Source organism: Tasmannia lanceolata, unplaced genomic scaffold (genome assembly GCF_043159265.1).
Source record: "Tasmannia lanceolata isolate RefF3 unplaced genomic scaffold, GAP_Taslan_0.1 ptg000013l, whole genome shotgun sequence".
In the NCBI taxonomy this organism is placed as follows: Eukaryota; Viridiplantae; Streptophyta; class Magnoliopsida; order Canellales; family Winteraceae; genus Tasmannia; species Tasmannia lanceolata.
Genome location: NW_027518690.1, coordinates 27,046,697 through 27,063,044, shown reverse-complemented (window position 1 = coordinate 27,063,044; position 16,348 = coordinate 27,046,697). Strand labels below are relative to the sequence as shown.

The 16,348-nt window shown below is 39.6% G+C and overlaps 1 long non-coding RNA gene across 1 annotated transcript in view; it reads right to left on the bottom strand.

The window, feature by feature from the left end:
• Positions 1-1,935: 1,935 nt before the first annotated feature.
• Positions 1,936-16,348, bottom strand: part of LOC143891384 (uncharacterized) — a 36,009-nt gene continuing 21,596 nt past the window's right edge. The window contains exon 3 of the long non-coding RNA XR_013255303.1: positions 1,936-2,169. This is a non-coding gene — a long non-coding RNA (uncharacterized LOC143891384). The remainder of the gene's footprint in view (positions 2,170-16,348) is intronic.

Below are 16,348 nucleotides of genomic sequence, written 5' to 3'. Positions count from 1 at the left end.
TCAGGCAGAAAATGGGAGAGCCCCATGGGAAGGGGTATGTAACTTCCACAAATTCAAGTAGTGAACTGATATCTACGCTCAAACTTGTTTTAATAATGACACCCTTCTCTTTATTTTACACTTCTAACTAGCTTTTAGGGCTGATTCAATTTCCAAAAAACTATCAGCAGCCAGTTAGAAGACTATTTAATGAATCCGTTCGAAAAAAACGAACTCTTTAATGAAGTGAGGAATATCATTATCAAAACAAGGGAGGGCAACTGTTACGCCATGTTTGACAACCATGTGCAATATTTGGGGGCCCAACTGTGTGAGTGGGGCTGAGGAGAAGACAGAGGGAGAGACTCCAATGGGCTGGAGTTGAAATATCATAAAAGAATCCCTAAAAACAAGTAAAAAGAAAATACCTATATAGAATTTGGTTTTTTGTTTTCTTGGTTTTTAGGAGCTTTTCATACTCACCCCCTATCCGTCTCTCACCGCCCATCTCTCACGACTAGCCCAACAAATATTCCATGGAATATTTTTTCATGATGGCCAAACATGGCCTTAATGTTGTTGTTATTGGCATTTACTGGGAAAGTAAGAGTAAGATGCATACATATGTGGGTATGCTTTGCTTCTGAGAGGTTTGTTTCTGCATGTATGAGATAATATTTGTATATACTGATGTAAATAACATCCTTCTGGTGTGAAATTTCATTTGCAGGTGAGGGAGAGATGTAAAAATGAGTGGGCAATGTTCCAAGGTCGAATGAAGGATGCAGAGAATGCTTATTTTGCAAAAATGAGAACCCTCCGACCCAATTCCAGTGCAGAGTGGACAATGTTACGCAAGATTGTCTAATACCATTTTTATTCATCCATCATGTAGGCCTCACCGTTGAGACTATAATATTTTTTTTTCGGCAATAATTAAAAGCAGTTAGTAATTGAAGTGGACTTTATTTAAAGGGGTGATACTAGGTGAAAAACAGATGATCATGAGATCTTCATGGATATGACCAGTAGCCAAGTGTACTATGATTTGGGTCTGGTGGATCTTGTTGGCCACCGCGGCTTCCACTCATCCTGTTGAGATTAGACAATCCTAGCTGTTTGTTCTATGGTGATAAAAGTATGTCCACACGGCAAATCGGGAGACCTGTCCGCTTCTCTAAGGTCCTTGCTTGGACCCTGATTCTCAGTACCAGGTCTCTAACAAAAGATTCTTCTACTCTCATCAACTAACTCCAAAATCCCCAGCAAAACCTTTCCCGGAATCGAATCCCGTCACTACGGATTCTTTTCCCTTTCAATCAATCAGATCCCGTCACCACAGGTCCCATTTAGAGGTGAGTTGGGTTAGTGTTGACCATCCTCAACCTGAGGCTCGGGATGGGTTGGGGTAGGGCTGAGGGAATGGTATCTCAAGTTGGGTTAGGGTTGGCCTCAACCATGGTTTTAAATTTCGACCGAAATCCGAAATTCAGTGGGGACTGAAACTGAAATTTGGTGAAATTTCGAATTTCGGCCTCTACCAAATTTCGGCCAAAAATTTGAAATTTCGGTCAGAAATTTTGGAATTTCGAGAATTTCGGTCCGAAATTTCGAGAAAATGATTTAAAAAAAAGAAAAAGAAAAGAAATGTTACGAAATTTCGGATTTCGGTCCAAAATTTTGAAATGAATTAAATAAGCTGTTTTAATTTTTACCAAATTTCGACCAAAATTTCGGAATTTCGGTAGGTCCAACCCAACTATTGAAGCATTAGTTGCTCTTCCGGTTCACCCTATCTCTCAAATGGATACTCTAAAATGCCTATTCGAGAAGTAGGCCCACGCCTTGACAGGGAGAACCCACCTAAGGTGAGGACCATCATTGGGCCCACCATTTTACACCCATGAGTGTGCCCACCAACTCCACCGAAATCCATGCATAGGGTTGGGCGGATCATTTTAAAACATGTTTTAATAGGGAGGGTCCCACCGGCCCTGCGTAGGGTGGGCCCACTATTTTACACCTATTTTCAAAAAGAGTACAACAAGATGTGCCCTGCAGGGACCAAACATGTATGTGTTAAGACTTAAGAGGGATTTGCTAGGGAACTTTGCGGAAAGACATTTTCGCAGCTAAATTTTGTTGGGGAAAACACAGATAAACCGCGGCGGATAAATTTCCCCCTTCTATCTGCGAATCAAGAAAATAGTCACAAACAAGAAAACTACAAAGCAAGAAAATAGCAATCCACCATACAAATTAAGAACACATGATTTTAACGTGGAAAACTCTCTGATGTGAAGGGAAAAATCACGGGACAAACTTCGAAAGAAATTCACTATGAAAAGAGAAATACAAAGTCTTTCTTCTCAAGTTTTCCCATAAACTTGAGGAATACACTAGAATAGAAGATTAACAATCAAATCTTGGAGGAAATACGGGTTACCTCTCAAAACCCTTGCAAGAGAACACTTTCTCACCTCAAAGAACCAAGCGTGGGATATCTTCTTCTTCTTCTCCAAGAACCACTCCAAAACCCTAGGTTTTGGCACCTTCTTCTTCCCTCTTCTTACCCCTTTGCAAAGACTTCCAGCTTTAATGGAGATTAGGATTTTCCAAAAAACCCCTTTAGGATTACACCAAAGCAAACCCTAGATGCACCACAAGAGAAACCCTTTTTTTCTCTTTCTATTCTCCCCTCTATTTTCACGTTTTTTTTTCACATAACAAAACCGTAACTCACGACTCTTTTTTTTTTGAGAGACTTGCGTGAGTGGGTTGGGGCCCACAACAAAATATGGGGATGGACCCCACAACAATCTCCCCCTCCAGCCCCTTGAAGGAGGATCTCTGAACTGGTTGCTCACGTGGCACCCATGCCTGCCAAAGCTCTACATAGCTCATGCTTCTCCTTTGGCACTGTCTTCGTCATCATGTCTGACGGATTTCGATCGGTGTGAATCTTGCTATTCCCCATCAACCCATTTTCCAAAACAACTCTAATCCAATGGTACCGCACATCAATGTGCTTCGTCTTGGAGTGGTAAGTGACATTATTGCTCAAATCAATGGCACTCTGACTGTCGCATCTGACTATGTATTCCTTCTGGTCCAAACCCAACTCTATAAGAAAATGCTTTAGCCAAAGCATCTCCTTACAAGCTTCTGTAGCAGCAATGTACTCTGCCTCTATAGTCGATAATGCAACACATTTTTGCAGCTTTTATTGCCATGAGATGGCTCCCGCTGCAAAAGTGAAAAGGTAGCCTGAAGTCGACTTCCTTCTGTCTATATCTCCTACCATGTCTGCATCTATATAGCTTTCCACCCTGGGTGATGTGTTTCCAAAACACAAGAACTATTTTGAAGTGCCTCTTAGATATCTCAAAATCCACTTTACAGCTTCCCAATGCTGCTTGCCTGGATTTGCCAAATATCTGCTAACAACACCAGTCGCATATGCTATGTCGGGCCTTGTACAAACCATAGCATACATTATGCTCCCTACAGCTGACGCATAGGAAATCTTCTCCATCTCTTTCTTCTCTTCACTACTTGTTGGAGACAACTTCTTACTCAGCTTGAAGTGACCAGCTAGTGGAGTATTGACGGGCTTGGCATTTTTCATGTTGAACCTTCCAAGTACTTTCTCAATGTACTTCTCCTGTGATAGTGTGGGACATGATCCCGCGAGAGGGGCGTGGGGCGCGAGCCGCCGCGCGCTCTCTCTTGGTCTCTCGTTCCCACGCGATTGGCGTGTGCATTTTAATTATTGATTTGAATTTGTCTTTCCTGTAAACTTGGGATCACTAAGGCAATCCGAATTCCACACGAAAGAGACTGACAGAGTCGCCACCTAGATGTGGGATCTAGGACCCGTAATTAACCAGAAATCTAGACTCGCTACCTGGTTACGAGAATGGAAGGTATGGGGAGTTATCCACCACATGCACCATTCCTGCCCGATAATCGGTCTTCGATTCCAAAAGCTAACTCTTTTAAATTTATTTTAAATGGCTCATTCAACTCTATGTTATTGTGCGAACTAAGTGACATGCATCCTAGAATCTAATTTCAATGTGAATCCTAGATGTGTATCTTGATTTATTAATTTGTCTGGATTCATTCTAAGTGAAAGTTCTCCTAGAATTCTAATATCATGGAAAACCCTAACTGATTTGATTAAGTATTTACAAGAAAATTAATATACAAAACACCACAATTTGTTGTGGTGCCGACTCGCGGGTGGTATGCCGTCAGACATCCAAGCTGCCTACGTACCCAAGCCTCACTGGGATCAGAGTCGACGTAGTTCGGTGCACCTAAGCTAAGCTACATATGCCTAACTCAACTAGGACACCGACTTAGACGGATTTGACTGTTTCAACAGTTTTAAGAGGAATTATTTAATTCAAGTTGAGGATTTTATTATCTTAGGATTTCATCTAAGATGCTATATGATTCTTGTCTGAATGCAAGTTGTCCCTTAGACTAATGCAGGTTTTGCCTACATCCTAGTTTACTAGGCTTGTCCTAGGAAAAGATCGGGTGACTAGTGTAACTAGACCTATGGTACGGTTGCTATTCATAGCAAGCGTCCGTGATGAGGCTGGACTCCTAACTCTAGGACTCCCTAAAACCTAGGACACGGCACGACACCAGTGTTCCTAAATTGGGCTCTAATGGTTCTTAGATTGGAAACCATAATCCAATGGTTCCGAAAGACACAAGATAAATCGATTTAAGTTCTCGAGGTTAATGAGTTTCAGATTTCGAAGATTTTCAGTTTCTAGACATTTAAGGATTACCAATGGTTCTAGGGTTCACCAATTTCGGCCTTGAATGGCATCCAAAGGAGGGAATCGTGCGCTCTTTCCTTGTGCAATTTAATACTTAGGTTATAGCATCTTATTGCCTGGCAGAATCTCAGGATTTCCGTGGACACTAACCTCGGAGCCAACAACATGCTATAACTTAAATATTCAAATTGTCAAAGATCAAGTTGCAATTGGGATACGATTATGGATGCACGGGCCATTTTTCCAGGAAAATCTAAAGATCCTAAAATTTCTGTTTCAATGGATTAAGGAGTGAACATGTGACAGAATTTTAAAGTTCTTTAGGAATTTTTATATGATTTTCAATTAATTTCGAATTTTCCATGGATTTTATCAATTTTAAGCATATGAGCGGTTTTACAAGTGAAATTGTTGCAAATAAATTCGAAATGATTTGAAATTTCTACAGCAGCAAGATGAAAATGTATGTAGCTTACAGGATGAGTTTTGCATATTTTTACATTAAATTCACATTTAATCTTGATTAAACCATTAAATGTCCAGATTGCACAATTAACACATAAACTAGTAGAAATATAACTCTAAATTCTATGAAATTTCTACAGAAATACTATATGAATCAAAATAGCATGCAGTGAGATTTTCATGAATTTTAGAAATTATTTACTACCAATTTCGGATTTTACAATTTCCAGACCAGATTATAAATTAACACTACATCCCATATTAAAACAGATCCAAATCACACGAAAAGTTTACAGTAACAAGTAATATGGAAGATAAGACTACTGTAAAAATTTTATGAATTTTAATGATGATCTGATGTTAGTACAAATTCTCCTAAAATCTGATAAGTTTCAAAGAAAATATTAAATAATATACCAAATAAACTCCAAAAATCTTTAAAAATTCATGGTAAAATGAATCAGTAACATATTATTTTCCCACGAAATTTCATTAATTTTAGAATCTGTTTGGTATATAATTTAATTTTTCTTCATCAAAAGATGTTTTTTGAAGAGTTTTCCATTTTTAAAACACAATTTGCGGAAAAAATCAGAATAATTCGGAAAAATACGGAAATATTTCGAGAACAATGCACCTACCTGTAGTGAAGATCTTGCCGCCGCCGATCCGATCCGCCGTCTTTCGCTTTCTCTTAGAGGGAGGGATTGGGGAGTGATTTGAAAAGATTAATGGAAGAAGAATATCTTAGAGAAAATGATGGAGGGAGTGGTTAGAAGAGATAATGGAAGAGAAAGAGATAATGGAAGATAAATTTCTTTTTTTTTTCTCCTCCCTCTTATGGATGGGAAGGGAGATATATATAGGGAGAGAAAGAGAGAGAGAGAGATATGTTGGTGGAGAGCTCATCATGTTGTCCCTCTTAGTGGAGAATCCATCATTATTGTTCTTAGTGGAGGGCCCATCATGTTTCTTAGTGGAGAGTCCATCATTATTGCTCTTAGTGGAGGGCCCATCATGTTTCTTAGTGGAGAGTCCATCATTATTGCTCTTAGTGGAGGGCCCATCATGTTTCTTAGTGGAGAGTCCATCATTATTGCTCTTAGTGGAGGGCCCATCATGTTGCTTAGTGGAGAGTCCATCATTATTGCTCTTAGTGGAGGGCCCATCATGTTTCTTAGTGGAGAGTCCATCATTATTGCTCTTAGTGGAGGGCCCATCATGTTGTCTTAGTGGAGAGCTACCATCATTGCTCTTCATAAGAGGCCTCACAAGAGGCCCCACTGAGGCCCCACAACGCGGGCCCCACAATGTGGGCCCTCGGTTGATTCGATTTTAAACAAATGTTCAATGCGGGCCCACCAAACGAGTCCGAATTTAATCAAAATGCATCATGCGGCCCCACCAAATGGGTCCAACTTTCTCGATCCAAATTTAATCGAAGCACCCAATGCGGGCCCACCAAACGGGTCCCAATTCTCTCTGGTTTAGATTTTTCTGAATAATCCTTCTCAACATTTAGCGGGAAAATACGAAACACGACGGAAACGACCAAAAATATTTAGAAATGTAACAAACGGATGCGGGAAAGAAAGACATTGGAAAACCGACGGAAAACAAACCCTAATTTCTTTATCGATTAAGGTAGAGCAAAATGGGGTGTCTACAGATGCCCCTCTTTGGTAGAGATGACGTAGTCATCGAATACCAAAGTCAAAATGACAGAGCCATTTTGCGTAGCTTTAATCGACAAAAGACTCTACACAAACGGAACTTAGACGCAAACATTTACTACCTAATGCAAGGCCCTAAATGAAATCCTAGAATTAGAACATAATAAGAAATCCTGATGCGGTGCCGTTCACAAACGGGCAACGAGAGAATGAGATACCACTTTCGAATGGATTCCGAACAGAAAGAACAAAGATCGTTCTCAAGCGGTTTTTTTTTTTTTTTTTTTTTTTTTTTTTTTTTTTAAAAAGAAAATGAGACATCTTTCACAAGCGGGCTCAAGGAGGATAAGAGACCATTCACAAATGGATTCAGAAAATGAGGTACCGTTCACAAACGAGCTCAAGGAGAAGACGAGACCATTCACAAATGGACTCGAAAATGAGGTACCGTTTACAAACGGGCTTAAAGAGAACACATGACCATTCACAAATGGACTCGAGAAACGAGGCACCGTTCACAAACGGGCTCAAGGAGAACATGAGACCATTCACAAATGGACTCAGAAAATGAGGTACCATTCACAAACGGGCTCAAGGAGAATAAAAGACCATTCACAAATGGGCTCAGAAAATGAGGTACCGTTCACCAACGGGCTCAAGGAGAAGACGAGACCATTCACAAATGGATTCGAGAAACGAGGCACCGTTCACAAACGGGCTCAAGGAAAACATGAGACCATTCACAAATAGACTCAGAAAATGAGGTACCGTTCACAAACGGGCTCAAGGAGAATAAAAAGACCATTCACAAATGGGCTCAGAAAATGAGGTACCGTTCACCAACGGGCTCAAGGAGAAGACGAGACCATTCACAAATGGATTCGAGAAACGAGGCACCGTTCACAAACGGGCTCAAGGAAAACATGAGACCATTCACAAATAGACTCAGAAAATGAGGTACCGTTCACAAACGGGCTTAAGGAGAAGACGAGACCATTCACAAATGGACTCGAGAAACGAGGCACCGTTCACAAACGGGCTCTAGGAGAACATGAGACCATTCATAAATGGACTCGAGAAATGAGGCACCGTTCACAAATGGGCTCAAAGAAACAAGATAGCTTCAACCACGAAGAATTTAGAGATTTTTCATAAACTTGAATTTGACGTAGGATTGGATTTGATGAATTTTTGATTTTTCAGAAATAAGGCAGCGTCCACAAACGGGCTCAAGGAGGACATGAGACCATTCACAAATAGACTCAGAAAATGAAGTACCGTTCACAAACGGGCTTAAGGAGAAGACGGGACCATTTACAAATGGACTCGAGAAATGAGGCACCGTTCACAAACGGGCTCAAAGAAACAAGATAGCTTTGATTGATGAACTCAACAACGAAGAATTTAGAGTTTTTTCATGAACTTGAATTTGACATAGGATTGGATTTGATGAATTTTTTTATTTTTCAGAAATAAGGCACCGTCCACAAACGGGCTCAAGGAGGACATGAGACCGTAAATGGACTCAGAAAAATGAGACACCGTTCACAAACGGGTTCAAGGAGAAGACGAGACCATTTACAAATGGACTCGAGAAAAGAGGCACCGTTCACAAACAGGCTCAAAGAAACAAGATAGCTTTGATTGATGAATTCAACAACGAAGAATTTAGAGTTTTTTCATGAACTTGAATTTGACATAGGATTGGATTTGATGAATTTTTGATTTTTCAGAAATAAGGCACCGTCCACAAACGGGCTCAAGGAGGACATGAGACCGTAAATGGACTCAGAAAAATGAGACACCGTTCACAAACGGGTTCAAGGAGAAGACGAGACCATTTACAAATGGACTCGAGAAAAGAGGCACCGTTCACAAACAGGCTCAAAGAAACAAGATAGCTTTGATTGATGAATTCAATAACGAAGAATTTAGAGATTTTTCATGAACTTGAATTTGACATAGGATTGGATTTGATGAATTTTTGATTTTTTTGAACTTAATGAAATCGAGGATGTTATAGATCGTGCCTGACAAAGATATCGGAAACTAGGACTTTGACGAATGATGAAACGGCAAACCGAAGAACCATTACTAACAAGAATGGATTAGAAACACTTTTATGAAACTTCAACAAGATTTTTCTCAAAGAGACTGCTGGTCTTGTCTTTGGGGATTTGGATGACTGAAACCTTGAACAAGACACTTGAAATTGGTAATCTAGAACAACGGCTCTCTTGGATATAATCATGGAAAGGTGGGACTTGCCTCTTGATAGGTGTTTAGATAAACATTTCTTGACCAGGAAAGTATTTAACTAACTGGAAGGAAATTCTGAATTTTAACGGTTCATCTTTCTGAGAAATTGGCTCGACCATCATTGCATCTGAGGCTCTTCCAAGCTTAAGATGCCTTCCTGGGGTATGATCTTTTTACGGAAGCTGGGCTTTCTGATGTTTCTACTTCTGAACTCTTCTGAGTTGATCATCTTTGAAATGAAGCTGTTTGACTGGATTCTCAAGCTCTTTCAGGTACAATCGCAGGGAGCTGACGAAGCCGGGCCTCCTTCACCGAGACAGTTGCATCATTTGGACATATGGATGACGATTGACTCTTTTTAAATAGAAAACTTAGATAAAAGGCACTACTCAAAGGATTGAGGAGCTCTAAAGGAGTGAACATAGAATAACAACGATTGATTAACTACACTGACAGACACAGTAATGCTTCTGACTTAGTTAACGTTTTATTTGGTAAGTCTATCCTTTCAAGGAATATTTTTTTCAATTGGTAAACACTGGACTTTTTCCTTAAAACAGTAATGCCTCAATGATTTAATTACAACTCCTAGGATTGCTTAGCTCCAATGCCCCCAGTTTTGAGGATGTCACTTGAATTTATTTGAACTTCAATTGATCTTCAGTCCTGATACCGGCTGTAACCTTCTTATAAATTTGCTTGAACTTCAGTTGATCTTCAGTCTTGATACTGGCTGTAGCCTTCTTACAATGATTCTCTTACCATGACCAAGTCACCTCTTCAGGGTTTTTAACTTGGCGGACCGTGGTAGCCTTAACTTTTGCCTGAACCGTCTTTCTAGGTTTTCGATTCAGCAGGCTATCCCCTTAGCTTTTGCCTAAGCCGCCCTTTCGGGTTTTCAACTTAACAGGGGAATGATCTTAAATTTTGCCTAAACCGCCCTTTCAGGTTTTCAGTCTAGCAGATCTTCAAACTCCATTTTTTTTATTCATCATCATTTTTTTTTGTTTCGGGACCTAGATCATTAGTTCTGAACACCGGAAGGACTTTATAGGTAGGATAGGGCTTTTCAAAGAATGGCTTAAGGTTCAACAAAGATTTCGACCGAACCTGTGAATAGGTTGCCTACATATCCCAAGGTAGGAATCAGGTCGTGTATAGTTCAGGGCGAATGCCCCTAGTTTGAAGATAAATTGTTTGAAGGTTAATTGATTTTTTCCTTTTTTTCTTTCTTTCTGGAATGATTGACCTCTCTTCTTTTGGAACTGGTCCCTCTTTTTTTTTGGAACGATTAAATTTCTTTTCCTTTTTTCTTTTTTTTGAATCGACCGAACTCGGTTTAACCGAGCTGCCTACGTACCCCAGTGTAGGGATCAGGTCTCGCGTAGTTCGGGGCGAATGCCCCTAGTTTGATGGGTTTTCAAGAAAATTTCATTTAGGCTCGAAGGGTTTGCAAACCAGTATTCTTTTGACGTTGGGTTCTGATTTTGGGATTTATTCGGCCAAAGGAGGCCTTCCGATGTTCAGATTGGGAGTCGATCTAGTTTACTAGAGTCCCTCTGGTACTGATTATTTATTTTTTTATTTTCTTTTTCTTTTTTTTACGGAGTTTGACGGCATTTCCAGGTAAGAGATAATAAATCTTCTTCTTTCAAGATTCTAATACGTGCCTTCGACTTTCATAGAGCGAAACTTGTTCTTCGACATCCTCCATCTATGGATTTGTAACTCTTGATATCTGATGATCACTTTTCAATGCTTGCTCTTGAACTTCTTATCTCGAATTTGATGGCTTCATGTTATGAATTTGAGAACCAAGGTCATTGATTGGTAATATGAAAGTTGTTTCCACTCCATGCCCCTTGCATAGCATATGATATTCACTTCATTCTTTCTTGAACCTTCTATCTGGGTCTTTCTCTTGGCATTAATGGTAACACTTACCGGACCATCTTTTTATCCTCAAAATGGGTTTACCAATTCTTCACACTCTTCAGAGGGTAATGTATTTTCAATCGGCATTTACTGGATCAAGGTTTCAGTGCCAGTGTTTACCACTTTAATTTCATCTTTGAAAGGCTGAGATTGGCGCTCCTCCTCTTGTTCAAGTAATCGTTGTGACTCAAGTGGAGTTTCGTCAATTTTGTCCTCATTTGATGAGGGAGTCTTATTTTAAGATCAGAAGCACACTTAAGAAACAGACACCAATGAACTTTTGGAACTGAAATTTTTATTTAAAGAAATGGCTATTACATCTGATGACCTATCCTGAACATTCTTAGGATTCACAACTCTAAATAAAAAAGAGAAGCAGAAGATATCTTGCCTGGACTAGGCATTGACCTTGAAATGTAAGACCGGACTCAACAATTGTACTGACCATGATTACTGATTCGCATAGGGGAACGCCCCTAGTTCAAGGATTATGATAGTGAACTCTGAAGGACTCAGCAAAATATTCTTGAAAAAGGTTGCCCTTAGAGTAAGAAAAGACCAAGGGTACAAGCAAGATTGGATCATCTGGACCAGGCATGATCAGATCATGAGATTGCATAATCGAAAGATTGTGAGATTCTGCTCCTGCCAGTTAGGGGATGGCATGAAGATACGATCGAATCGTATGACAGAAGAATGAAAGACGCACGATCAAGAGATTAGATGAGATAGTATAAGATTGCTTTCAACGGATAGATCATGAATGACTAATCCTATGAGATCTTTGGAAATGATGGGATTTATATCCTAACCCCAAAGGAAAAGTTTTTAGTCTTCGCACATTTTAACAGTGTTACCTGAAGGCATCAACCCTAATCCTAATCTAGCGGAGTGGAGAGAGGATCTCGACTCATGACTTTGTTTGTGTACCTAGGACCGATCGTAGCCATTGGAAGATGGACTACGGCCTAATCTAGACACAAATGGGTAAGATATCCTAAACTAGGCTCACACATGTGGTGCACATGTGTTCGTATACTGCATGCATGTGTGGGTTAATCTAGGGGTAAGGCCAAGAGTCCCCTTAGCGCGAATCCATGTTCGATATACTGTACCAGTGTCCGGCGTATCAGTACGTGAACAAGAGATCCGTTTACGCACCATAAAGGTACTAGGCTAAGGGTGGAATGCTTCTCTATCACAGAGGCACCAGGTGATGAAATCCCAGTCAACCATGCTAGATAACACTCCGGGTTCCTAAAATAGGACGTGTGTGCATGTGAAATGCAAGGGTTTAGATGCAAGTGATGTAAGTGTGTGCAATAAGTTCGCGCAATCTATGATGCCTTCAGGTTTTGTTAAATTAAGTTCGAGTAAAATGTGATGAGAAAATAAAACGAGACAAACTAATCTAACAAGTATAGAGTTTTTATGAGCCAGTTAAATTAAATTCAAATGAATTATCTTTTGAAATTTTAATGAAGTTAGGTGGTCCCCAGCAGAGTCGCCAGACTGTGGGACATGATCCCGCGAGAGGGGCGTGGGGCGCGAGCCGCCGCGCGCTCTCTCTTGGTCTCTCGTTCCCACGCGATTGGCGTGTGCATTTTAATTATTGATTTGAATTTGTCTTTCCTGTAAACTTGGGATCACTAAGGCAATCCGAATTCCACACGAAAGAGACTGACAGAGTCGCCACCTAGATGTGGGATCTAGGACCCGTAATTAACCAGAAATCTAGACTCGCTACCTGGTTACGAGAATGGAAGGTATGGGGAGTTATCCACCACATGCACCATTCCTGCCCGATAATCGGTCTTCGATTCCAAAAGCTAACTCTTTTAAATTTATTTTAAATGGCTCATTCAACTCTATGTTATTGTGCGAACTAAGTGACATGCATCCTAGAATCTAATTTCAATGTGAATCCTAGATGTGTATCTTGATTTATTAATTTGTCTGGATTCATTCTAAGTGAAAGTTCTCCTAGAATTCTAATATCATGGAAAACCCTAACTGATTTGATTAAGTATTTACAAGAAAATTAATATACAAAACACCACAATTTGTTGTGGTGCCGACTCGCGGGTGGTATGCCGTCAGACATCCAAGCTGCCTACGTACCCAAGCCTCACTGGGATCAGAGTCGACGTAGTTCGGTGCACCTAAGCTAAGCTACATATGCCTAACTCAACTAGGACACCGACTTAGACGGATTTGACTGTTTCAACAGTTTTAAGAGGAATTATTTAATTCAAGTTGAGGATTTTATTATCTTAGGATTTCATCTAAGATGCTATATGATTCTTGTCTGAATGCAAGTTGTCCCTTAGACTAATGCAGGTTTTGCCTACATCCTAGTTTACTAGGCTTGTCCTAGGAAAAGATCGGGTGACTAGTGTAACTAGACCTATGGTACGGTTGCTATTCATAGCAAGCGTCCGTGATGAGGCTGGACTCCTAACTCTAGGACTCCCTAAAACCTAGGACACGGCACGACACCAGTGTTCCTAAATTGGGCTCTAATGGTTCTTAGATTGGAAACCATAATCCAATGGTTCCGAAAGACACAAGATAAATCGATTTAAGTTCTCGAGGTTAATGAGTTTCAGATTTCGAAGATTTTCAGTTTCTAGACATTTAAGGATTACCAATGGTTCTAGGGTTCACCAATTTCGGCCTTGAATGGCATCCAAAGGAGGGAATCGTGCGCTCTTTCCTTGTGCAATTTAATACTTAGGTTATAGCATCTTATTGCCTGGCAGAATCTCAGGATTTCCGTGGACACTAACCTCGGAGCCAACAACATGCTATAACTTAAATATTCAAATTGTCAAAGATCAAGTTGCAATTGGGATACGATTATGGATGCACGGGCCATTTTTCCAGGAAAATCTAAAGATCCTAAAATTTCTGTTTCAATGGATTAAGGAGTGAACATGTGACAGAATTTTAAAGTTCTTTAGGAATTTTTATATGATTTTCAATTAATTTCGAATTTTCCATGGATTTTATCAATTTTAAGCATATGAGCGGTTTTACAAGTGAAATTGTTGCAAATAAATTCGAAATGATTTGAAATTTCTACAGCAGCAAGATGAAAATGTATGTAGCTTACAGGATGAGTTTTGCATATTTTTACATTAAATTCACATTTAATCTTGATTAAACCATTAAATGTCCAGATTGCACAATTAACACATAAACTAGTAGAAATATAACTCTAAATTCTATGAAATTTCTACAGAAATACTATATGAATCAAAATAGCATGCAGTGAGATTTTCATGAATTTTAGAAATTATTTACTACCAATTTCGGATTTTACAATTTCCAGACCAGATTATAAATTAACACTACATCCCATATTAAAACAGATCCAAATCACACGAAAAGTTTACAGTAACAAGTAATATGGAAGATAAGACTACTGTAAAAATTTTATGAATTTTAATGATGATCTGATGTTAGTACAAATTCTCCTAAAATCTGATAAGTTTCAAAGAAAATATTAAATAATATACCAAATAAACTCCAAAAATCTTTAAAAATTCATGGTAAAATGAATCAGTAACATATTATTTTCCCACGAAATTTCATTAATTTTAGAATCTGTTTGGTATATAATTTAATTTTTCTTCATCAAAAGATGTTTTTTGAAGAGTTTTCCATTTTTAAAACACAATTTGCGGAAAAAATCAGAATAATTCGGAAAAATACGGAAATATTTCGAGAACAATGCACCTACCTGTAGTGAAGATCTTGCCGCCGCCGATCCGATCCGCCGTCTTTCGCTTTCTCTTAGAGGGAGGGATTGGGGAGTGATTTGAAAAGATTAATGGAAGAAGAATATCTTAGAGAAAATGATGGAGGGAGTGGTTAGAAGAGATAATGGAAGAGAAAGAGATAATGGAAGATAAATTTCTTTTTTTTTTCTCCTCCCTCTTATGGATGGGAAGGGAGATATATATAGGGAGAGAAAGAGAGAGAGAGAGATATGTTGGTGGAGAGCTCATCATGTTGTCCCTCTTAGTGGAGAATCCATCATTATTGTTCTTAGTGGAGGGCCCATCATGTTTCTTAGTGGAGAGTCCATCATTATTGCTCTTAGTGGAGGGCCCATCATGTTTCTTAGTGGAGAGTCCATCATTATTGCTCTTAGTGGAGGGCCCATCATGTTTCTTAGTGGAGAGTCCATCATTATTGCTCTTAGTGGAGGGCCCATCATGTTGCTTAGTGGAGAGTCCATCATTATTGCTCTTAGTGGAGGGCCCATCATGTTTCTTAGTGGAGAGTCCATCATTATTGCTCTTAGTGGAGGGCCCATCATGTTGTCTTAGTGGAGAGCTACCATCATTGCTCTTCATAAGAGGCCTCACAAGAGGCCCCACTGAGGCCCCACAACGCGGGCCCCACAATGTGGGCCCTCGGTTGATTCGATTTTAAACAAATGTTCAATGCGGGCCCACCAAACGAGTCCGAATTTAATCAAAATGCATCATGCGGCCCCACCAAATGGGTCCAACTTTCTCGATCCAAATTTAATCGAAGCACCCAATGCGGGCCCACCAAACGGGTCCCAATTCTCTCTGGTTTAGATTTTTCTGAATAATCCTTCTCAACATTTAGCGGGAAAATACGAAACACGACGGAAACGACCAAAAATATTTAGAAATGTAACAAACGGATGCGGGAAAGAAAGACATTGGAAAACCGACGGAAAACAAACCCTAATTTCTTTATCGATTAAGGTAGAGCAAAATGGGGTGTCTACAGATAGCCATAGCTTCTTGTTTCTTCTATCACGCTTCACTGCCACACCTAAAATCTGCTTTACAGGCCCTAAGTCTTTCATGTCAAAGACTTGGTTCAACTCTTTCTTTAACCTGCCAATCAGGTTAGCATCTTGACCAACAATAAGCGTATCATCAACATATAACAAGAGAATAAAAAATTTACCATCAGGAAAATTTATGACATATACACAGTGATCTGCAGCTGTTCTTTTGTACCCTTGATCCAGCATAAATGAATCGAACTTCTTGTACCACTATCTTGAAGCTTGGTTCAAACCATACAAACTCTTCTTCAACCTGCAAACCGTCTGCTCTTTGCCCTTTACATGAAACCCTTCTGGCTGTTCTATGTAGATTTCTTCATTCAAGTCTCCATGCAAGAAAGCTGTCTTGACATTTAGTTGTTCAACCTCTAAGTCTAGGCTAGCAGATAGACCTAGGATAA